Source organism: Euprymna scolopes, chromosome 2 (genome assembly GCF_053919585.1).
Source record: "Euprymna scolopes isolate OS-2025 chromosome 2, ASM5391958v1, whole genome shotgun sequence".
NCBI classification, from domain to species: Eukaryota; Metazoa; Mollusca; class Cephalopoda; order Sepiida; family Sepiolidae; genus Euprymna; species Euprymna scolopes.
Window position 1 is genome coordinate 85606510 of NC_136483.1, and position 11140 is coordinate 85617649.

The window sequence follows — 11140 nt, forward strand, 5'->3', positions numbered from 1 at the left end:
TCCTCTTTATTAGCTTTACCTTTAAAGCGACACCAATTTTTTTGTTTTATTAGAATTTTGAATATTCCACTTCCTTTTATGATGATACCGGCCGTAACAACAAACGTATTAATATAATAGATAAGTTCAATGTAACTTAGATTATAAAAAAGAAAAGCATATGATATGGTGCCGAATTCGTGGGTGCTCAGGACGTTGAAAATGGTTGGGGTAGCTGAAAATATAATCGAGTTCATAGGGAAAAGTATGAGCAATTGGAAAATCAACCTTTTTTTTTTCAGATGGAAAACTATTAGGAACAGTCAACATCAGATGCAGAATCTTCCAATGAGATTCCTTTTCACTGTTTCTATTCGTGATAGAACTCATACCATTGACACATGTACGAAAAGAAAGTAAGATGGGATGCCAACTGGAGAAGAATGGGCCGAAGATCAGCCACATGTTATTCACGGACGATCTGAAATTGTTTGGCAAAAAAAAAAAAAGAAGAAAAGGAAACTGAATATTTGGTTCAAACTATACAGCAGTGGCGTGAAGACATAAATATCGAGTTTGGAATGTCTAAATGTGGAGTTGTTGCTCTTAAACGACGGAAGAAAGGCATCATTTTACCAAATGGTGAAAGATTAGGAGATCCTAATGCAGAAGGCTACAAGTACCTGGAGATACTTGAACTTGACACGATGCTCCGTAATGAAATGAAAAAGAAGACAAAAGAAGTGTACATGGAGAGACTCAATCTGCTTCTGAAATCTCGACTGAATGGTAGGAACTTGTTCACAGCCATCAATTCATGGGCTATTGTTGTAATTCGGTACAATGTAGCTTTGAATACAAGAGGAAATTAAATAGCTGGATAGAGACACACGGAAAAATGTGCTCATCACTACTTAACAAACAGTCTTGAAGTGTTACTTGCTGCAGTGGTGAAATAGGAAGAGCTAGATAAAGATTTAATAAGAAAAAAATAAGCAGAAGTACAAGGAAAAAATCGAAACAGAAAAGATGACAGAGTTGGAAAAAATGAAAGTTCATGGCCAGTTTGAGCGAGAAAATGTCAGGACACGTGGGATTTTCTGTCTAAAGGTGACTTGAAAAAGAGAGAAAATCTTATATTTGCTGCTTAGGAACAGGCACTAAATAAATATGCAATCAATAGAAACATCTACGGGAGGGACTGCTCTCATTCTCTGCGATTTCATGATTCAGTATGATCAAGAGATATCTCACAGGAAACCAAATATTGTAGTTGTGAAAGAAAAGCACAACGAATGCCAAATTATTAGCAAGAAAGTAGAACGGGAAACTGAGGGTAGAGATTGATAGGTTGTGGAACAATAAAACTTTCATCGTGACCATCATCATAGGTGCGCTTGGCTCAATTCAAGATGATCTTGAGAAACAGTTGAACTCCTTGGGAATCAAGCAAAACATCACCGTACTCCAAAAGTCAATTCTGCTTGGCACTTTAAACATCCTACGCCAAGTGCTTTCGATCTAATTGATCCTGTGAATACGCTCACTAGCTTTGGGGTAAAAACCCTCTATTGAATAGAAAATTAACCGGTGTAAAGCATCACAACACTGTGAAGGTAACAAGGATAGTAGGTGATAACATACTACGAACATTAAATTAGCGTATTTATATACAAATTTAATGTTTGTAGTATTTTATCCTCCTTTTTAATAAATAGGATCTCCCGATCTAATAATGCATAGTCTGGAAACCGTAACACAAGTACGTACGTTAAAGGTACTACGCTATAATAAGTAGACAATAACAACAACAACAACAACAACAACAACAATAATAATAATAATAATAATAATAATAATAATAATAATAATAATAATTCACGACACAACACGACAAATAATTCAAAACCCGAAAAGATTTATCCATGAAACAGAAGTACTGGAATGGATGACAGAAAGGTAGAACCACACTGATACAAAAGGACATGAAAAGAGAACTACCTCCAGCAACTACAGACCCATAACATGCTTACCTACAATGTGGAAACTACTGAAAAGAAAATAAATTTACCACTGGCTTAATGATCGCAGACTACTCCCTGAGGAACAGAAGAGATGCCAAAAAGGAAAAAGAGGACCGCATGACATAGCCATAGTATGAATCGACTTCAAGCAAGCATGGATAATAGAATACCTGAGAATGTACAAAATACCAGGCAAGATTATCAATTTGATTGAAAATACAACGAGAACGTGGAGACTTCAATTGGACAATACATAACTGCGATTAAAATACAAAGAGGTACCTCCAAGGGGATTCTCTATCATCACTACTTTTCACCATAGTCGTGATGTCCCTTAACAATATAGCAAGAAATGCAAAGTCAGATACAAGTTCTCTAATACAGATGAAAGAACGAACCACCTAATGTACATGGATCACTAGAGACGCTATAAAATATAACCAGAATCTTCAGCCAGGATATGCCAATGGAATTCGATATGGACAAATGCGCACTGCTGATCATGAAAAGGGGGAAACTGGAAGGGAGAATAACAAAGAGCTACCCAACCAAACCAAGATAAGGGCACTAGGTGAAAATGACAGCTACAAATATTTGGGAGTTTTGGAATAAAACACCATCAAAGTAACAGAAATGAAAGAAAAAATTGGAAAGGAATACCGCAGAACAACAAGAAAACTATATATATATATATATATATATATATATATATATATATATATATATATATATATATATACATATATATATATACGTAACTAAATGCAATAGACTCTCGGTAGGATTTTCTCTCTTTTTATTATCTATGCTCCTATAAGTTTGTGCTTGTTATTTGATTTGATTTTGCAACATAGGGTGAGAATTAAAAATGATTCTCTTTTTCTCAGTGTTTTCGCGCGTGCGTGTGTCGTTGCGGTGGTGGAGGAGAGGTCCTTTCAGTGTCACTGTAACAGACGTGAATAACAACAACATATGCTTCCGACTCTTCCCACTGCTACTCGCAAATGTGGCGAATCGAATCTAAAATCTATATAAAAGCGACATATTTTTTTATATGCTAAAAAGTGTATATTAATAAAACTATAGAAGAAAAAGAAGTAAAAAAAAAGAAGAAAAGAAGAAGGAAAAGATAAAAAGAAAAAGAAGAAAAGATAAAAACAGAGAGAGGCATTTTCTGGGGAGACGCTTTATCACTACTAATTTTTGTCACCACCGTGATGCAACTCAACGGCACATCTAGGAGGTGTAGGTCGGATATACACATATTGTGTGTTAATAACGTGGTTAACGCGGTACTAGCTTGAACCAATTTGCTTGTGTTCAAGTTAAGTGCAGAGAGGTCCAAAGTTTAAATGTGACAGGCTTCAAATTCGTTGACTTCGATTGACGTAAGCGTTGCACCTGCGTACTAGCAGGGGCCACGTAGCAGGTCAGTGCATGTTCAGTTGACGGGATTAGCCACCCCACACCACATATCAATATATAAGAAAGAGACACACGTGAGTTTTTAGTCAGACCAGAATCAGGTTCAATCAGAATGAGAGTCTTGTAGTCAAGATGAGGAAACAAAAAAGAGGAAAGAGATCTGAATCGATTCAGCGATGCAGAGGTCCTTCCCAGAATGAGAAGATCCTGAATAAAGATTGTATCTCAGGGGCATGCATGATTTGATTTCCAGATTGGAGGCAACCGTTGTGAGGTGCACCAACCGAAGAAAAGAGAAAAGGTACGTGTCTGAAGATCCCCTTATAGATTGTATGGATGTGACACACACGCACACATGACTGTATACAAATATGTGCACACACAAAGATAGTCGATCAACGGCCATGTCATCGTTATGTACACAACATGCATCTATATAGACCAGTACGCAACACAGACCCAAAGAAAAAACAAACAAACCATCACATGCATATAAACGACCTGAAACTACATGCAAAGAATAAATGAACAGGAAATTCTCATAGATACAATCTGAATATTTATCTGGAAATTCTAATGCAATGCGAAATAGAAAGTGCACAACTAGAAATTAAAAGGAGGAAACTCGAGACAGTGGAGAACATGTAACTGCAGGAATGAGAAGAGACGAAGAGACTTGACAAACATTATAGACATAAATATTGAGAAGGTTAGAAAATGGACGCTAACAAATAAAACTATGAAAGACAAAAGTGGAAAATACCTGAGAATGACAATAGACCTCTTAGAAACTAAATTATATAATAGAAATGTAATAAAAGAAATAAATACCTGGGCGTTATTATAGTAGAAATGTAATAAAAGAAATAAATACCTGGGCATTATTATAGTAGAAATGCAATAAAAGAAATAAATACCTGGGCATTATTATAATAGAAATGTAATAAAAGAAATAAATACCTGGGCATTATTATAGTAGAAATGTAATAAAAGAAATAAATACCTGGGCATTATTATAGTAGAAATGCAATAAAAGAAATAAATACCTGGGCATTATTATAATAGAAATGTAATAAAAGAAATAAATACCTGGGCGTTATTATAGTAGAAATGTAATAAAAGAAATAAATACCTGGGCATTATTATAGTAGAAATGCAATAAAAGAAATAAATACCTGGGCATTATTATAATAGAAATGTAATAAAAGAAATAAATACCCGGGCATTATTATAGTAGAAATGTAATAAAAGAAATAAATACCTGGGCATTATTATAGTAGAAATGCAACAAAAGAAATAAATACCTGGGCATTATTATAATAGAAATGTAATAAAAGAAATAAATACCTGGGCATTATTATAGTAGAAATGTAATAAAAGAAATAAATACCTGGGAATTATTATAGTAGAAATGTAATAAAAGAAATAAATACCTGGGCATTATTATAGTAGAAATGCAATAAAAGAAATAAATACCTGGGCATTATTATAGTAGAAATGCAATAAAAGAAATAAATACCCGGGCATTATTATAGTAGAAATGTAATAAAAGAAATAAATACCTGGGCATTATTATAGTAGAAATGCAACAAAAGAAATAAATACCTGGGCATTATTATAATAGAAATGTAATAAAAGAAATAAATACCTGGGCATTATTATAGTAGAAATGTAATAAAAGAAATAAATACCTGGGCATTATTATAGTAGAAATGTAATAAAAGAAATTAATACCTGGGCATTATTATAGTAGAAATGCAATAAAAGAAATAAATACCTGGGCATTATTATAGTAGAAATGTAATAAAAGAAATAAATACCTGGGCTTTATCGCTGATAAGATATTCTAGACTTTTCATAGACTAGACACAAGAACTAAACTAGGAAACTAATGACGATAAAAACTGCATTACTCCCGAAGGATGATACTAAGCGACTGGACATAAAGAAGTAAAAGGGAAAAGAGCATAGTAAACATCAAAGAAAATATAAAAATGAACTAAAACAATAATCTAAATGCAAAGCGATATATACGAGAGCTTTCCAAAAATAATACCTCCTGTTTTTATATTTCGTTATGATGACTGAACTTATACATTTATGACCTGAAAGTTTCACCTTTACACAAATAATGGCGGCGTGAGACTCTAAGCAAGCAAGCCCCGCCATGGACGTGCGTCAGAAGACAGGATGCATCACTGAATTTGTAGGAAACAGATTCGCGAAATTCTGATATCAGTAGAAGCTCGCACACACAGACACAATCTGCTAGCAACGTCCGGTTGCCAGTTTTCCCCTTTATGCATAGTTTTTATAACCGGCGCTAATACTTAGGTGGCACGACTAACTTCCGTTTCCCCAAGACATTAAGAAAAGAAACCCAACTCGATCCCTTTGCAAACATGAGTTTTTAAGCTCAGGTTATTCTTGGCCATCTCACCACTCTTGTCGCCAAATGCCTTCTCCAAGACCAACGGGTTGTAATTGTACGATCTGAGGGAATTAACAATTAAATCAGCTTCGACATTTGAACAATTACAATTGAACAGCGCTCTATTACATTTTGTAGCTCATAAACTTTTGGAGTTAAAAAAATAGGAAGCTTTACTTTTGGAAAGAATCTCGTATGACAAAGCACACTCCGGACGGCCATGCACAGCCATAGCCTATCACTTGTAAAAATGCATTCAGAATAGTGGTTTCTATGTAGAAAAATAAATGCTGGAGCTCAAAAGGTTTCTCGTTTTAATGGTATCACTCCTGTCTTCGTAGCTCTTCAACATATTGAGTTAAAAATAGGAGGCTTTACTTTTGGAACGAATCTCGTATGACAAAGCGCGCCCCGGACGTCCATACATGGCTATCGTTCATCGCTGGCAAAAGTGCATAAAGAATGGCGGTGAATATCTAGAAAATTAAATTTTGGATCACAAAGGGTCGCTCGTTTAAGGTACATTGCGCCAATGAGCTTGGCAGACAGATTGGAACATATGAAATTGATTTATACCTATTTCGAAAATATATAAACCCTATACTTATCGATAGATTTAACAGCTCGTGTTCAATTTATTGTATGCAACGAATCGATTACAATAATCACTGTGATTTGACATGAAATAATGACAAATGTGTTGATATGCTGTAAAATAGATACACTGAAACAATTAATCGAACGTAATATTTATTTTGTTTTTGGTATTAAATAATAACATAGGTTTGATATGCCGTAAGGCATACAGGCAACGTCGTATTATGGGAAGTTTCACGGACGTTTACCATGTTCGAATGTAATGAAGTTGGGTATATTTCATTTTATTCCTCGTGCAGCTGTGCGGACAAAGATGGCGAATAGAAGTTAAGAGTAACTTCAGTTTGGAGTTCGGATCCTGCGACCAATGGTACAGTTATACATAGCCACAATGATGATCCTTGCTTAAGATTAAATATATATATATATATATATATATATATATATATATATATATATATATATATATATATGTGTGTGTGTGTGTGTGTGTGTGTGTGTGTGTGTGTGAAAACAATTATAAATTTATTCATGAAAATATCCTTAGCTCTCTTCAACTAGTATTGGGCCTCTTTAAGAGAGTTATAATATGTTGTCGGCTTTAGCGTAATGTTCCGTCATTTGCTACTGAACATTATCTGACTAGTTTTCTGTAGTTGCTCACTTGCCGCAACATTATAAATAGAACATAATTCTCTTTTTTTTTCTTGGTGGCCTGGGGGTAGAATACTGGACTGCAGAGTCGAAGTTGACTTTATGACTACGTTTGAATCTTTTAGCCAGTAATAATTATCATTTCCTAAACTAATGATTGCGTAAGTATGAAACATTAGTATCTGTAATAAATATACATTAGTACAAGCTCGTTGTTTGTTTGTTTACGAACAGGCGATTTGAGCACTATAAAAGTGGTAGCGGGTGTCTATTTAAATAGACATTCCGACGAGTTATTTACGGGCGTCGATTCCATGGTCGAGTGGGAGAACTGCAGACGGTTCTAGGTTCAATCCTTGGCTTGAGAGAGATGCTAGTCTAGCGGCACTAGTGAGTTGTGATACAACGAAACAGGACTGTATGTCGATGACTACAAATATATATATATATGTATATATATATATATATATATATATATATATATAGTCATCTACATGTAGTTGATTTTTTCTATAGAGAAGACTATAAATATTAATTATACAAAATAAACACGATATTCGATTTGTTCATTCAAAAAATTTAACAATTCACAATGTGTGCGTGTGTGTGGACAAAGTAATATGGGAAAACGATAAACAAACGAAATATAAAAGACACGTAATGTTTCACCTCATTTTTATTCAAAAAGATTTATCACGAGTGAAATGCAAGGTATATTATATACTTATTGATATACACATACACGCACACACACACATGCCATATAAGGAAGTAAACGAGAGATGGCGATGAGAATAGCGTAGATGAAAAAATAAAAGTAAGAAACGGGAGTTGCGTAGATCAGTTAAAATGTAGGAAGTCACCATCAAAGAAAAGCAAATACATATGGGAAAGACGAAAAGTTAAAGGATGGTTAAAAAGTGCGAATAAACATAATTCATGATTCATATGTATATATATATATGGATTAAGGAAATGGAGAAAGGGAGGGATTTGCAAAATATAAACAAATATGAGCGAAATTCTAAAAGAAAGAAAGAAAGAGAAAGGCAGAAGAGAGGATCAGAGAAAATTCGGTGTAAAGAATGGAAAAAATAGCTGAATTTTCTCCAACATTTGACCAGGGTGGAAATATATTGAACAAATCATATTCTTTACTTTATCGTATTGTTGGAGTCATCCACAAGCGCAGCTTCGATAAGCCGTTTGCAATGTTTGTTTTGTCATATTCTTTTTATTATAGAATCGAAGGAAAAAAATCAAATTACTGGTTGAAATCAAACATACATGCAACAAGAGCATTTTTCTCACCGTTGAATTTAATAGTTATATCGCTAGTAAATCATCTTGATGTGTGTGGTTTGCGTTTAGCGAACGTAACAATTGTTGCATGAACTACAAAGAATAGCATATACATTACCTTATGTGATAGGTATTTTTATGTTTGCTAATACACCCACTTTCTATAAAACATACATACACACATACATATAACTTCGGCCAGTTTCTGTTCACAGGGGTTAATTCAGTGAATCTTTCTTGTGTTTATATACTAGTGCTCAATAATAAATACAGCTGTATATTCCTGTGATATAATCTTTTTATTTATATAAACTAATTTGTAGACATGTTTCAGTTCTAGCTTGAATTTGGTAATTCAATAGCCACAATGTAATGTCCACTTGTGAATACACAAGATAACTCAGCATTCAAAATTTATTTTTACAAGTCTTGCTGCCGATATGTCATACGAGACCACTAACAGAAGAACGGAAACAGAACTTCGAAAAGCATCGTTAAACAAAATCAGCTCGTCTACTTACGAGAGAGATTAAACTTTACTTCTGTCACGAATTTCCTCTGTAACGACACTTCTGTTTCACGTCAACCAAATATCTAACGTACTCTCTAATGAAAAAACTATTTTTTTCTTACTTGATCTAATCTTACGTAGACATTTACGTTTTTAACACACAGACTACTAAATATAGTCGGTCCACCAGGCATAATGGTAAGAGTGTTTGCTATTGGGCCAGGAGACCAGAGTTCAATTCTCGATCGAGTCGTCCCGTAGGCTTAAAAATGGCACTTGATACCCTATTGCTAAACATTCAACATTACATGAAGAGAATCAAGGGTAAGTGGAGTAATCCTGGAAACGGAGTGACTACCTCTCACACACCTTAATCTGGGAGCTTATTATAAAGATAGCCTTTGTGTCGCCCTTGACTATAGTCAGATACTTAGCCTTACAACATTTCGATAATACTAGTAAATCAATCACAGTGACTGATTGTTCGAACTCCATAGCGTTTGTAATCCTCGTTGAGTAACTCGTGTTTAGTGGCCTTTTGCCAGACGTGCCGTGGTTTTTCTTCCTATCCATTACATACCTGCAGATATGAGTAATAGACAGGCAGGACGAAAATAAAAGCGAACAATTATATTTTCTTGGTGAAAATCGAAAGTAGTTTTCTGTGACAGCTGTCATTGCTAACTTTGTATTGATTAAGCCGGCCCTTACTCTACACCTTTCCTCCACCCACTCAACTGTCCGCGTATAGTTCTTAGTTGCGTCCACGTGTTTCTATTTGTTCGTCCGTCCGTCGGACTATCATCGTAATGTTTGAAATAACGCTTTCATCGCATAACGCATTCATTTGCCTGATGGGGGAGGAGATGAAAGTAAACAGTTTGTTAAATGCGACCGCATGTATCTATAGGACCTTCCTGTCCGTTGGTCTGTCACGCTTCTGGCTGAAATAGAACGAACGTACATCATGAAACGAGTAAACATTAAAAGAATGAAATTATTGATTGTATTATTACAGTGAAATGATATGAATGCTGCAATACAATAATACATATTAATATACGGCACAATTCACGTTGACACACCGGTTTCCGTTAGATCACCGAAGTTAAGCAACGTTGAACTTAGTCAGTACTAAAATGGCTGACCATTTGGGAATTCCAGGTGCTGTATGTGCTCTCCGCTTATCTCGGTATTGTTTCCAGTCGTCTAGCACTTCGTGTTACTGGACTCAAGCAGTGCCGATTCAGGAGAGGTGAGGTTGGCGACTGCGCAACCCTTGTCTCACAATTACACACGCAGCTACTCTTTGTCTCTTGAGACTGAACGGAGGCATCGCATCGCATCGCATCGCACTGCAATACACAGATCTTAAAAAGGAAAAATGTCTAGTGTAGTCGAAATAAAATGTTATTTAAATTAATTTAAGCAAAACTAAATGTTTAATTAATATACACAAAGAAATATAACATGATCTTGCGACCCAAGTTCTCAATTTATATACCCATGAGCAGAGGTGGGGGCGCCTGGGCGTAAAATATGATATTTTAATTTGTCCTGATTTCGTATATATTATTACAGAGTCGTGATGTAAAAAAAAAAAAAAAGTATTTGGGTGCCATCACTTAGAATCGAAACCGAAAGCAAAACTGTAGCATTTAAAGCTGGTGACGTTATTACTGTACTAACGTAACACGTATATGAACTGATTCAAATTTAAAAATAAAAAATAAAGATGAATGTATAATATGTAAAACGATTTTTTCAATTTTACCCTATTTTTGACCATTTAAAACTATTTTAACCGGCTGAAGATCCATAAAAGAACGACCCATAAACAATCCAAATATTTGAGGCCCTTAGCGCCGCTATGCGACTTTTAGTTTCGGGGGAGATAGAGTTTGAAAATATGGAGACAGACAGACAGGCATATAGCCTTTTATATATTAGATTTATTTGTTTTACTTACTACAACATTGCTGCTCATTCATACTTTTCAGCTACTACAGGGAAGGCTTCATCCATTGTTAAAATGCTCATCGTATTGATTGATTGGCGTTTTGCAGATCGATCGAATCTGTTTGTGTTGGTTCTGAACGACAACGATCCCTAATTTTTCTTTTTCTTTTTTTTTTCGTTTATTTTTTTAATAAAATTTTAGCCGGTCAAGTCTTGGATTCACTAACCGCTAAGTCTTTTACAATCCTAGTTTATTAA

The 11140-nt window shown here is 34.8% G+C and overlaps 1 pseudogene; it reads left to right on the forward strand.

The window, feature by feature from the left end:
• Positions 1–9980: 9980 nt before the first annotated feature.
• On the forward strand, positions 9981–10099 carry LOC145241827 (5S ribosomal RNA; annotated as a pseudogene).
• The last annotated feature ends 1041 nt before the right edge of the window (positions 10100–11140 follow it).